A 14,043-nucleotide genomic window follows, 5' to 3' on the forward strand; every position below is an offset into this window, starting at 1 on the left:
AAGCCTCTACCAAGAAGTCGAGGGACGGCGCACATTATGAAGCTCACAATAAGACAAGAGAACATGGAGAACCCTTGCCTAGGCCTCTCCAAGTTCCAGATGTCCGGACTCGGCTAGATTTTGGGGAGTGGGATGACTATAGTCAGATAAATCCTGTGGTTGCCAATTGTCAGGCCTTCACTCACTAGGGTATATCAATCCATCACTTCCGCAGGGCTAAATTTCCTAACAAGTGGTACTAGAGGCATGGTCGGATTGGATCTAGAGGCAGTGTGAAAGATCACGTGGAGGCACGAGGATTATGCATCTACAAGGAATCATGCAATGCATGGGTGGTGTGGGGAGGACACAACATAAGGTGGAGCATAGTGGTAGCTGTTGCACATAGGCGATGTGCGTGTGGTCGTGGCGGATCGACGTGAGTGTCGATGGTGGCTAGGGTTTCTAGCTAGATGTTGTTGTCAAGGTGGCATCAATGTCTTCACTAAGGTGTCCTAGAGGCGTAGCACTAGGTGCGTGTGGATCCTGTGTGGCTCGGTGAAGTAGGATGGTGGTGAGGCTACATGTGCATTGTGGGCAGCGACTATGTCTTCGAGTCATATGTTGTGAGTGAGGGAAGACAACTGCAGGCCACATGCGGCGATGGAGGTAATGATTGTGCTTCCCAGGTCGGTTGCACTTCGTGTCAATTTTTGTGCAATCTAGCAAGGTCGTGTAGGACCTCATCGAGTCAATGTGCAAGCAAACGTCAATTGTGGAATGCATATCGGTTTCGAAGCTAATCCAATCAGGAGTTAGAGGTGGCTCTATTGTTGGTTTAGTGGGCAACCAATGGAGATGCGACCCTTGGCTAGCTGCTCGGCCTAGGTGCTTGGAGCACTAGTAAGGGCAAGTGGTCAGATGGGCATGAGGAGGCCCAAGTGCATGCAGAGGAGAAGCCTATGTGGGTTATTGGCACAATGGGCCGGTGCGGTAGCCCAGGCAGGGCAGTTTGCCAAAGCAAGCACACCGAGGGAGCAGCCCAGTAGGAAGGGGGCTGAGAGTGGATGGCCCATGCGGTGGGACAATCATGCGAGTGGGCACGTCTTGGTGCAGTTGGATGCCGTGGACAGCCAAGCACGTGGAGAGTTCGACCTGAGTGGTTGGCAGGCCAGGCCATGTGCACTAGGTGGCTAGCAGTCGAGGCTCGTGGCCCAACACAACTAGGTGGAGTTGGTACTGAGCGAAGCAGGCTAAGGCATCTTGGGCCACAGTGGTTGTCCAAGCAAGCACAGGAGTTGAGCATGACACCGCTAGCCGAGCTTGGTGTGGAGACCTGATGCAACGCATATGCAGAGCAGACGTAGACTCGGCGTGATATGTAGGTGCTAACAATGATATGTGCCAATGCATTGCATAGAGGATACAAGGGCGGACAGGAGAACCATAGGCGACAGACGTGGACCAATGGGTTCGAGCATGGAGTTTCAACGATGACAGGCAGGTTTAGTGACATACTTGGGTAGGCAGTCAGTGGCAAGGTGGATAGTCTAGCGACTGATGTACAGGCGACAAGACATGTTGTGCAGGCACGTGCATGAGGTGTGTGGGTGTTGAAGTGTGACAAGAGGTCGCATACGCTGATGAATATTGCAACAGGAAAAGGAGGGGAGGCAGTCAGCCATTTGGTTGAACCTCATGCCAAGGTTGTGGTGCTTGGCAAAGAGCAGAAGATGTCAACAATGTTTGGTAATGGTGCACATGGCCACTGACATGAGGTCGACGATGGTGTTTTCAGGAGGGTCCTTAGAATGTCAACATAGTCAAGGAGCAAAGCAGTCTACTAGCGTTTCGTTTGAGGCAGGTAGACCTAAGCCAGATAGTTTGTTGGCATATGGCGAATAGTCTAGGGAAGGTCGGCGGATAGTTCACTTGGAGGATGAATATACCGTGGTGCAAGGCAAATAGGCTAGTGGCGATAGGTCTACAGGTCTCTCTTCCATTTGCCAAATATGCTCCGGTGAGTTCAAACACCCAGAGCATCGGACCATCCAATGAGGCAAATCGTCCTATGACTTCTATAATTCAGTCCAACTTTGTCTCAGCTGCAGTGGCTTCTTCATGTATTGCATCCATGAGACCTACTAACATATATTCTTGACAAACATGTTAGTTATATTAACTATGTTGTCATTAATCACCAAAACCGTAATCATGGCCTAATGGGGTCATTTTCACTATGGCGACAAAAACCTCAACGGTAACTAGTGGAACGTGAGTGGGTAGACTGTGTGTGCATATTACAGTGGATGATAACTCTCATGGCTTGGAGGTTGCAAAGTCACGTGCGCGTACATGTGTGGATATATGATGGGTAGATGTCATTGTTGCATGTGGACTTGATGGTTGCGGGTGCGTGGCCGTAAAAGCACCGTGTGCCAAAGCCAGTTGATGTGGTCAAAACACCACCGAGTCACGCAGCAAAGTCATGGTCATGTCGAGAAGTAGTTCTCATAAAAATAAACATGTCATGAGATGATAATAAACTTGCTAGACATTGCATAGCAATGATAACCCTTTTGATCCAGGGGTACCCATAAATGCACACGCGGTGGACCGTGGCGCGAGCTTATGCGCACTGGTGCCCGTGAGATTGGGAAAATAGAGGAACCCAAAGACATGTATATGGCCATACTCAGGAGAACTGTGGAGAAGTTAGTAGTGTGTGGAGAGCTGCTTGGGCATGTACGGACATCGATTGAGAAGATATGTTGCCATAGCAAGTGCTTCAGTCCAAAAATGGTACAGTAGGGATGGTTGCAAGAGCAAAGGTTCGCATAGAATCATTCAACCTACAAAGAATTCACTTTGTATTTTCTTTTTCTTGAGGTGTGTAGGGGCACGAGAGAAGAAAAATGATGCTATGCAAAGAGAAGAAATTACATAGAATGGCAATGTTAAATGCATGGAAGGAGGGAGAAGTGCATCTGGACAAATGCATGGAAGGATTCAATCATAGAAGCAACTGCATATTTATTTTGTAAGGGGGATGTCCATACAAAAAGACTAAAATCATCTAAAAGCACGAGGTAGTATTTGTAACCTCTGATGCTAGCAACGGTGAGGTCTAAACATCATAGTGAACTAGCTGAAAAGGAAAATGCGTAGAAGGTCTTGAGTTTTCATAAGACGAGTGTGCTTGCCTAGGTGACATGTATGAAAAGTGCTAGGAGCACCTTATTATATAGGCACTAAAAATTGCGCAAAAGATGATGAAAAGATTCATGGATAGGATGGTTGAGCCGGTGATGCCATGTTATGGTAGAGACAGTGACAAGCGCCTGAGCTGCTGGTGTGGAGGACGAAGTGAGAGGATAGAGATCGCCATCGCTCTCAAAGCATCACTGCTCTGGTTTGTAGATGCTTGATTGAGAACCAATGGGATCAAATTCCGCATAAATAGAATTGTCACGAGTTAAGCTGCGAACGGAAAGTAAATTCTTGATAAGGTTAGGCCCAACAAGCACATTAGCAAGGTGAAAATCATGAGTATTTGTGGGGATAGAGTGTGATCAAAATGAGAAATGGGAAGAGAAGAGCCACTACTAATGACAATAGCATTGGAGGACATGAATGGAGAGAGAGAGAGAGAGAGAGAGAGAGAGAGAGAGAGAGGTGAGGGAACTAGACTACAACACCATGTGTGATGAAGCACCTGTGTCGAGGTACCAGTGTAACACCCTACTTTACAACTAAGCCTAATTATTTGAAAATAGGAAATTTTGGCAACATTTCCTCTATAGAACGGTATAACTGACCAAAAGAGATCACAAGCAGACAGTATATAATAAAACTAGCATATATATAGAAATCTTCACGACGCTACCAACGTCATACCACAACGTAAACCAAGCAAACGGCAGACCACCAAAAATACTACTTATAACACCGGTTGAGCTATCAACATGTTGATGAGGTAGTGTGTGCAGCTACCAAGATCCATCCCCACATGCACGTCAACATCTAAACATACTTGTAAAGATTTAACAGGGGGTGAGACGAGCTCAGCAAGTAACAGCTATGAATATAAACACATCTCACTTAGTTCAAAAGTATTTGGGAATAAAACATTCTTCTCACATCAACAAGAAAAGCACATGGTTTTAAAGAGAACAGCCTTTCAGATCATTTGTCGAGAAAGTAACAACAAACTTCAACCCAGTCTTCCACACAATATGGCATTCAACTCCCAGAATTCTGTATTCTTCAAATATCATAAAAAGAAATGTATGAATGTCATGATGCAACTCCATTTGAGAGCTGGACGATGCCGACATCTCATGCAACTCCATGTAGCGGTACGAATCACGCGCGATGGCAGTGATCGGCCTTTTTCACCATATGAAGTGCATAAATGCATATGTATGCATGTGAATTGACGTTGATTCTTTATTCCTTTTTTAATAGCTCATGATAAAAACCACAACTGATTCATGAAGGCAAACTGATTCATGAAGACAAAGGTACAATCCAAATCAATAAGAAAAGCATTGATTTAAATAATCGAATGCAACGTCATCCATGATTTAAATGGATTAGAAAAGAAAACCATATACTTCAATTTTATTTGCAAAAGAAGTAAGACCTGAATATAAACATAGCACAGAACCACACCCCCACGTTACTTGCCTTTTACCAAAAGCGACAAAGAAAATTTCGATCAAGAACGCCCAGAAGCAGTACCACCTATACAGGTATGCTATTAGCACTAAAACCCATTTAAAACACATAAAATATGAAGCGTCCACCCTACGTCGGAAAACATCGCGTCTACGCCTATATTCCGGACAACTGAACAGAGATCTGTATCACATGAAATGATACACTAATTCCAATTCAGAGTCGAACTAAACTTCTCACTAATTAGACTTCGCTCCGATGAACGAAAAAAATACTTTGACTCGAATGTCGTATCTTCGAATCAACAACGATAATCAAAACGAATCAAACTATTGATCACATGAAATGATACGACACGAATTGCTTGATTTGATTTAATCCAACCACAAATGTCCAGAAATTACCGAGAATTCGCCTTCGGAAGATTGACGATGAATCCGACGAAATTCCGAAATTTCCACCTTTTTCCTCTTTTTTTCCCTTTTTTTCCTTTTCTCGTTCTTTTTTTTTTCTTCTCTTTTCTTTTCTTTTCTCTTTCTTCCTTTTCTTATCTTCCTTCTTCTTCCTGGCTTCCTTCGTTCGGCGCTGGTTGCTGCTTGCTCGGTTGGCTATGGCTGGCGGCTGGCTTCTCGCCGGAACACAGAGAGAGAGGGAGAGCAGCAGCCGGCGGCGGCGGCTAGCGGCGCGTAGCAACCGGCGGCAGCGGCGACTCGGCGCAGAGGCGGCGCACGGCGGGCAGTGCGCGGCGCAGCGGCGGCGATGCACGGTGGTGAAGCGTGCTGGTCCGGCGCGACAACGGCGCGCGGTGGACGGTGGCGCGACGCAGCGGCAGCTCGGCGGCGGCGGGCGCGGCGCAGGAGAGAGAGACGCGTGAGAGAGAGAAAAGCGTGAGCGCTAAAGAGTCTAGATGGATCGAGTTGAGGACCGATCCATCCAGTACTTATCCTTTTTTTATTTTTTTTTTCAAAACAACGAACAGTCTAAATCTATTGGGCTCGCTACGGGTATCAAGGTGCCTGGAACGGACATATGAATAGCAAAATGGGTTCGTCTCGACGAGATGAATGCAACCACGGTCTCCGATCGTCCGTACGAGCCTCGGATCAAAAAGTCAAAATTTGGTCATCTCTCTCTCTCTCTCTCTTTTTCTCAAAAATTCAGTATTACATTCTCCCCCCTTAAAGGAATTCGTCCCCGAATTCTGCCGCTTTCATAGCAACTATGGAATAGAGGTAAAATATTTCAAAACTTATGACTCACCAGTCTCAAAGAGCTCAGGATACTCCTTGCGTATTTGTTCTTCAAGTTCCCATGTTGCTTCTCGTTCTGTTTGATTTGCCCAAAGGACTCTCACAAACTTGATAGTTCTCCTTCTCATGACTCGCTCTGAGGAATCCAGAATACGTACTGGGTGGCACTTTACGGTCAGATCTTTCTCTATCGTGATTGATTCAACATCAATTTTATGCTCAGGGTCTCTCAGATATTTTCTTAGCATAGAAACATGGAAGACATTATGTACTCCACTCATTGAGTCTGAAATTCAAGACGGTACGTCAAACTGCCTACTCGGGCTGTGATTAGAAATGGACCAATGTATCTCGGGTTAAGCTTCCCAGAGATACCAAAACGTACAACACCTTTGGTTGGCGACACTCTGAGAAGAACATAGTCACCAACTGAAAATTCTAGGTCTCGTCTCCGGATATCTGCATAGCTCTTCTATCGACTTTGAGTAGCCAACAGGTTCTGACATATTTGGTGCACCTTTTCTGATGTTTGTTGAACCACATCCGGACCAAGAAGTGATCTCTCTCCAACGGAATCCCAACACAAAGGGGAAACACACCTTCGGCCATACAAGGCCTCAAAAGGAGCCATCCGAATACTTGCTTGATAGCTGTTATTATAAGCAAATTCTGCTAAGGCTAAATGGTCTTCCCAATTGCCTTTTCAAGATAGGACACAAGTACGAAGCATGTCCTCCCAAGTCTGAATAGTCCGTTCTGACTGACCATCCGTCTGAGGGTGAAAGGCTGTGCTAAGAGAAAGTTTTGTGCCCAAGGCACTTTGCAAACTCTGCCAAACTGAGTACAAATTTGGAATCCCGATCTGAAATGATCGATTTTGGCACACCATGCAACCTCAGTATTTCTCTGATATACAAGAGAGCCAAATCATGTGCCGAACTGGTTGTCTTCATTGGAATGAAAAGTGCGGATTTGGTAAGCCTACCCACGACAACCCAAATAGCATCTCTGCCTCGAGGTGAATGAGACAGCCCAACAACAAACTCCATAGTGATATGTTCCCATTTTCATTCTGGAATTTCTAAGGATTGCATTAATCCTGCAGGTCTTTTATGCTCGGCCTTTACTTGTTGGCAGACACCACAAGCTGCAACATACTTAGCAATATCCACTCTCATCCTTTTCCACCAAAACTTTTGTTTCAGGTCTCAATACATTTTGGTTTCACCTAGATGAATAGTATAAGGAGTCCAGTGAGCCTTCTCTCAATATATCCATTTTCACATCTGCTTTCTGTGGTACACAAAGGCGTCCTCTAAAGCGTATTGCACCATGCTCATCCACACTAAATTCTTTTGATTTTCCTACTGAAATTCTCTTTCGAACTTCTAAAAGGAGACGATCATGCTGTTGAGCTTCATGAATACACTTAGGTATAGCAAACTAAATAAACATTTGAGTCTCCTTCTGTATCGTACTAGTAAAACAAAAAGAAATCTTCATCCGACTCGAATCCAACAATATAGACATTACTGTTTTAGGAACACCTGTTCTGTTAAAAGCATCTGCTACCACATTCGTCTTCCCTGAATGATACTAAATTGTCAGATCATAGTCTTTGATTAATTCTAACCATCTTCGTTGTCTCAAATTCAGATCTCTCTGAGTGAAAATGTACTTGAGACTCTTATGATCAGTGAAAATATCACATGACTCGCCATACATGTAATGCCTCCCACTCTTCAAGGCAAAAACCATTGCAGCCAATTCTAAATCATGAGTGGGATAATTCTCATGAGTTTTCAATTGTCTGGAAGCATATGCAATTATTTGACCCCCTTGCATAAGCACACAGTCAAGTCCAATTCGAGAAGCATCAGTGTAAATTGTGAAACGCTTACCACTCTTGGGCAAAGCCAAAATAAGAGTGTTCACCAACTTATTCTTTAATGTTTGGAAACTGACCTCACATTCATCAGTCCATACAAATGGAACACACTTCTCGGTGAGTCTAATCATAGGCTTTGCAATAAAGTAAAAACTTTGTATAAAATGTCGGTAACGGCCAGTGAATCCAAGAAAACTCCGAATCTCTGTTACATTGGATGGGCTTTACCATTTCGTTGCCTTCTCACTCTTAGAAGGGAAAATGAATCCAAGAACACACAACATTTCTGTTAATACTGTACAAGCCAATTATGAAACACTCTCTTTGACTAGTTCTAAAACCAAGGCATTAGTTGCCTAGGAACATCCTTTTTGGTGGATACAATCACACCAAGAATATTGTTTGGCTAACTCCACAAACTCGGGTCGAAACCCCCAATAAGAATATAAACCTTCTTCGCTTCAACTTCAACTCTTTCACAAGGAGGATCAATTTAAAACCTTTATGGTTCAAGATTAAAGAAACATCAACACTTCACCTCTTCTACCAACATTACTAACTCCAAAAATACGAGTGTGGGTAGATCTACACAAGAGACAGTCATACTATCGGTAACCACACCACAACTTCTTCAAAGTAAAATTGCATGCAAAACTCATCCTCCTCAAAAGTTGCAAAGACATCGGTTAATCTAACCGACAAGATGATCACTGCGGAAGGCTCATGGAGAGGGTTGAAAATATGACTTCTGCAAACTCAACCCTGTTAATCCAACTCCAATTTAATTATTTTGCGAATTTAGTTTAGCAAGCACCATTTGCAACACTAGTTTACCATCAACGGGTTGAGCGTTAACATACAATGCTTCTTTCCGAGTCCTTAAAAGGCATACCCTCTCCTGAACAGCAACAAAACTACAAAGATACACCCCAATGGTTCATCCTCTTTCACAACACTCCTTTAAACAGGGGAGCAACCCTTAGCTCCCAAACATAACTCTAATCTCAGCACTTAAATTGCGGAATAAACCCCACTCTTCCCTTGAACCAGGGTTTGGATAGACTTACTCCCAATAGAGACAAACTTCTAGCATGTAAACCTACTCAGGCATCTCTCAATCAAATCTCCATTCTTAGAGAGAACTAGGTCACCAACAAAAATCCAAAACTTTCAAGTCAGAAGTTAGTCAATTACTTCTTTAACTTCATTCACTCCACAAGAGCCAACAAGAAACAAAGTTCTAGGATGTATCACATTAAAATCTGTCAATAAAACACCATAACAAGCCCTAACAACACCTTCAGTTATTAGGTCAGGAAAAGTTCCGGCGACCTTAAGTTTCAACATTCACTTCAACGAGCAAAACTCACTAGGTTCAATTGATAATGCTCCCATGGTGACAAACCAACTTAACATCCTATCATGATGTTATAGGTCATAGACTATTCAGCAAACCCTTGGCAACGCCAATGCTCCTACAACCCAAGTATATTCTTGGCTTCAAGCTTCAAAGCAAATGACAGGTTTAGCTAAGCGATATCAGAAACATAACACGATTCAACCAAAATCTCTACCTCAACCCCGCAAGGGCCAACCTTAGGTATTACAATTGTGGAACCTCACAAAACAGGTTTGAAACAACTGATGCATCCTTAAGGAAGGTGTCACTCCATTAGCATCACTTCGATGCAAATCGGTTGTTTCAACGCAATCGATAACTCCAACTCCAATAGCCAGTGGACTATTCCACAAAGGCTAACTTAACAAAATAACTACCTCAATAATTATTTTCAAACATGCATAGATATTCCAACTACAAAAGATTATTCTCAGATATTAAAGAAACTGACACATAAGATATGTAAACATTTCAACTTAAACACGAGGTGTTAATTAATCCTTAAAACATCAACAACTAGGGTACAAGTCTAGCAAAAGATTAGAAAAAACTCCCAGAACCCTATTAGGATCTCGCTATTAACACATCTTCACACAATCGGCAAAAGGATCGCCCCGACTCCATGGGAAAAAAAATCCTACACCATTCTAATGGTTAGGTTGAAAACATTATCACCTTATCTTGTATGGTAAGGCACACTCGATCCATTTCTCCGACATTCCGAAAACGAATAGTTAGGGTCAACGACATGGAGGCCAGTCCATCTCGTATCCAAAATATTCGCTCTGTATGTGGATAGTTGGATCGCATACCTAACTCTTTGTCAACCTCACCTGGCAATGCAGAAAAGGCATCATGGGGCCCTCCACTTAACCCATCTACAGTGCCATACAACAATTATGCTATCGATCCTCTGAAGCTTCTCATGTTCTAATGACCAAGGTAACCACTTTAACGTCCTGACAATTTCACCATTCCAACGGAACTGACTCCAACAACTTAACAATATATATCAACGATAAAACACTAAAGAACATGTGGAGAATCAAACAAGTAACTTCAATAATACTTATGTGAGATAGTGAATATAAGCGAACAAAGATAAACAAGACGTATGCAATGCAATGCATCCCATACCCATTCTATTTGTGCAAGTGTGTCAGGTTCATCATTCAACTACCTAGGACCTAAAGCCTAGGCTCTGATACCAAGCTGTAACACCCTACTTTACAACTAAGTCTAATTATTTGAAAATAGGAAATTTTGGTAGCATTTCCTCTATAGAACGGTATAACTAACCAAACGAGATCACAGGCAGACAGTATATGATAAAACCAGCATATATATAGAAATCTTCACGACGCTACCAACGTCGTACCACAACGTAAACCAAGCAAATGGCATACCACCAAAAACACTACTTATAACACCGGTTGAGCTATCAATATGGTGATGAGGTAGTGTGTGCAGCTACCAAGATCCATCCCCAAATGCACGTCAACATCTAAACATACCTGTAAAGATTTAACAGGGGGTGAGATGAGCTCAGCAAGTAACAGCTATGAATATAAACACATCTCACTTAGTTCAAAAGTATTTGGGAATAAAATATTCTTCTCACATCAACAAGAAAAGCACATGGTTTTAAAGAGAACAGCCTTTCAGATCATTTGTTGAGAAAGTAACGACAAACTTCAACCCAGTATTCCACAAAATAAGGCATTCAACTCCCAGAATTATGTATTCTCCAAATATCATAAAAAGAAATGTATGAATACCATGATGCAACTCCATTTGAGAGCTCGACGATGCCAACATCTCATGCAACTCCATGTACCGGTACGAATCACGCGCGATGGCAGTGATCGGCCTTTTTCACCATATGAAGTGCATAAATGCATATGTATGCATGTGAATTGACGTCAATTCTTTATTCCTTTTTTAATAGCTCATGATAAAAACCACAACTGATTCATGAAGACAAAGGTACAATCCAAATCAATAAGAAAAGCATTGATTTAAATAATCGAATGCAACGTCATCCATGATTTAAATGGATTAGAAAATAAATCCATATACTTCAATTTTATTTGCAAAAGAAGTAAGACCTGAATATAAACATAGCACGGAACCACACCCCCACGTTACTTGCCTTTTACCAAAAGCGACAAAGAAAATTTCGATCAAGAACGCCCAGAAGCAGTACCACCTGTACAGGTATGCTATTAGCACTAAAACCCATTTAAAACACATAAAATATGAAGCGTCAACCCTACGTCGGAAAACGTCGCGTCTACGCCTATATTCCGGACAACTGAACAGAGATCTGTATCACATGAAATGATACACTAATTCCAATTCAGAGTCGAACTAAACTTCTCACTAATTAGACTTCGCTCCGATGAACGAAAAAAATACTTTGACTCAAATGTCGTATCTTCGAATCAACAACGATTATCAAAACGAATCAAACTATTGATCACATGAAATGATACGACACGAATTGCTTGATTTGATTTAATCCAACCACAAACGTCTAGAAATTACCGAGAATTCACCTTTGAAAGATTGACGATGAATCCGACGAAATTACAAAATTTCCACCTTTTTCCTCTCTTTTTTCCCTTGTTTTTTTCCTTTTCTCCTTCTTTCTTTTTTTTCTTCTCTTTTCTTTTCTTTTCTCTTTCTTCCTTTTCTTTTCTTCCTTCTTCTTCCTGGCTTCCTTCGCTCGGCGCTGGTTGCTGCTTGCTCGGTCGGCTATGGCTGGCGGCTGGCTTCTTGCCGGAACACAGAGAGAGAGGGAGAGCAGCAGCCGGCGGCGGCGGCCGGCGGCGCGCAACAACCGGCGGTAGCGGCGACTCGGCGCAAAGGCGATGCACGCCGGGCGGTGCGCGGCGCGGCGGCGGCGACGCACGCTAGTACGGTGCGACGGCAGTGCGCGGCGGACGGTGGTCCGGCGCGACGGCGGCGCACGGCGGACGGTGGCGCGGCGCAGCGGCAGCTCGGCGGCGGCGGGCGACGGCACCGTTAGGCGGGCGCGGCGCAGGAGAGAGAGACGCGAGAGAGAGAGAGAGAAAAGCGTGAGCGCTGAAGAGTCTGGACCATCCAGTACTTATCTTTTTTTTCAAAACAACGAACGGTCTAAATTTATTGGGCTCGCTACGGGTATCAAGGTGCCCGGAATGGACATATGAATAGCAAAATGGGTTCGTCTCGACGAGATGAACGCAACCACGATCTCCGATCGTCCGTACGAGCCTCGGATCAAAAAGTCAAAAATTGGTCATCTCTCTCTTTCTTTTTTTTCTCAAAAATTCAGTATTACAACCAGTCAATGGAGCTAGAAGGCTGTTGTTGGACCGCCATGTTGTTGTGGGCCTGGATCAAAGAGCCATGATCCCATGACGACAAGGTGGAAGACGTCGATGGCTGCTACTGGTGAGACTGAGGTGTACCATGGAACACCTACTGTGGTGGCGCACCAAGATGAGCACCGAGTACACTAGCCCCAGGACCAGTGGGAGCACGACCCAAGGGCCACGCCTAGAACATGCTTGGCCAACGGTTGGCATTGGGAGAGTACATTCCCGATGGTAGTGCAGGCATAGATCGATTAGTTGGCACTGGCAGAGCCACCACCCGACCCCATCTTCTTGTTGCATGGCTTCTTGCTGCTACAGCATCCAGAGGGCGACGGAGAACTAGTGGACGAGGGAGGTGGCACCTGGGCGGATAAGCCAAAATACGCTATAAATGGTAAGCTAGGCGACACATTGTTGTCCAACTGTTGCAACAAGAGTGAAACATGTTGGATTGGCCAAGCATGTTCTAGGCGTGGCCCTTGGGTAGCGTTCCTCGAGAAGGAGGGAGAAACGAACCTAGAGAAAGAAAGGAACTGATGGATGCATCATGATGATTGGGATCATGCCGTGAAAGCGAGGGTTGAGACTGCACAAATCATTCAACATAAGGTCACGATAATGTACCAAGGTGCCCAAATCATGAAGTGTGTTGGCTAGCATCTTCACCTTGGTGCATTAGGCGAGCACCGGCATGTCCCCTTGGTATAGGGTGTGGAATTCGGTGCTTCCATACACAAAGTGAGCTTCTTTTTTTTGTCGCGGAACAAAGATCTCACATAGGTCAACAGTGAGGAGGTAGTGTCATCGGGGGGTTTGAACGATCTGCAGAATCTTGCTGGAAACTGTGCTGTAGATCCAGGAGATGATCGTAAAGTCATTATAAACCCAGTCAAAATCGTCATGCATGGTGGAACCATTGATGTGATCAAGAAGACCGAACATGGCGAAGACAACGTTGAAAAAAGCTAGCTCCACAGGCCATAGTTGGACTCATGAAGATCAAGCACAATTGGAATATGCAACTTATGTTGATGAGCTGCATTTGAGAGGAGGGTGGGGGATGAGTGGCCACCTAAGTAGTGAGCAGTGGTGGAGAGCGGGACATGCCAAATGAGTTGCTCATGGAATAGGGAGGAAAGTAGGGAGGCACAACGGAAACTTAGGATCTCATGGTCATTGATACCATATAGAGAACGAGAGAATGAGAGAGCGATTTGATGCAACACACTCTTCTATTGATAAGTGGTGTTGTACTTATACACGTACAAGAGGCCGATGGTTGTAACACTCAACCAACACTCAAAGTCCCCTTAAACTTGTCTAGAACTAGGATGAAACTTACCTAAAACTTTAAACTTCCACAAAACTTGTCTAAGACTTGAATGAAACTCACTTGAAATTTGAAACCCACCCAAAACTTCTGTGAAACTTGTTTGGAGCTCGCCTCAAACTTAAAACACCCACGACATTTGTGTGAAACTTAGA

The sequence above is a fragment of the Phragmites australis genome, chromosome 4, assembly GCF_958298935.1.
Source record: "Phragmites australis chromosome 4, lpPhrAust1.1, whole genome shotgun sequence".
Lineage (NCBI taxonomy): Eukaryota > Viridiplantae > Streptophyta > Magnoliopsida > Poales > Poaceae > Phragmites > Phragmites australis.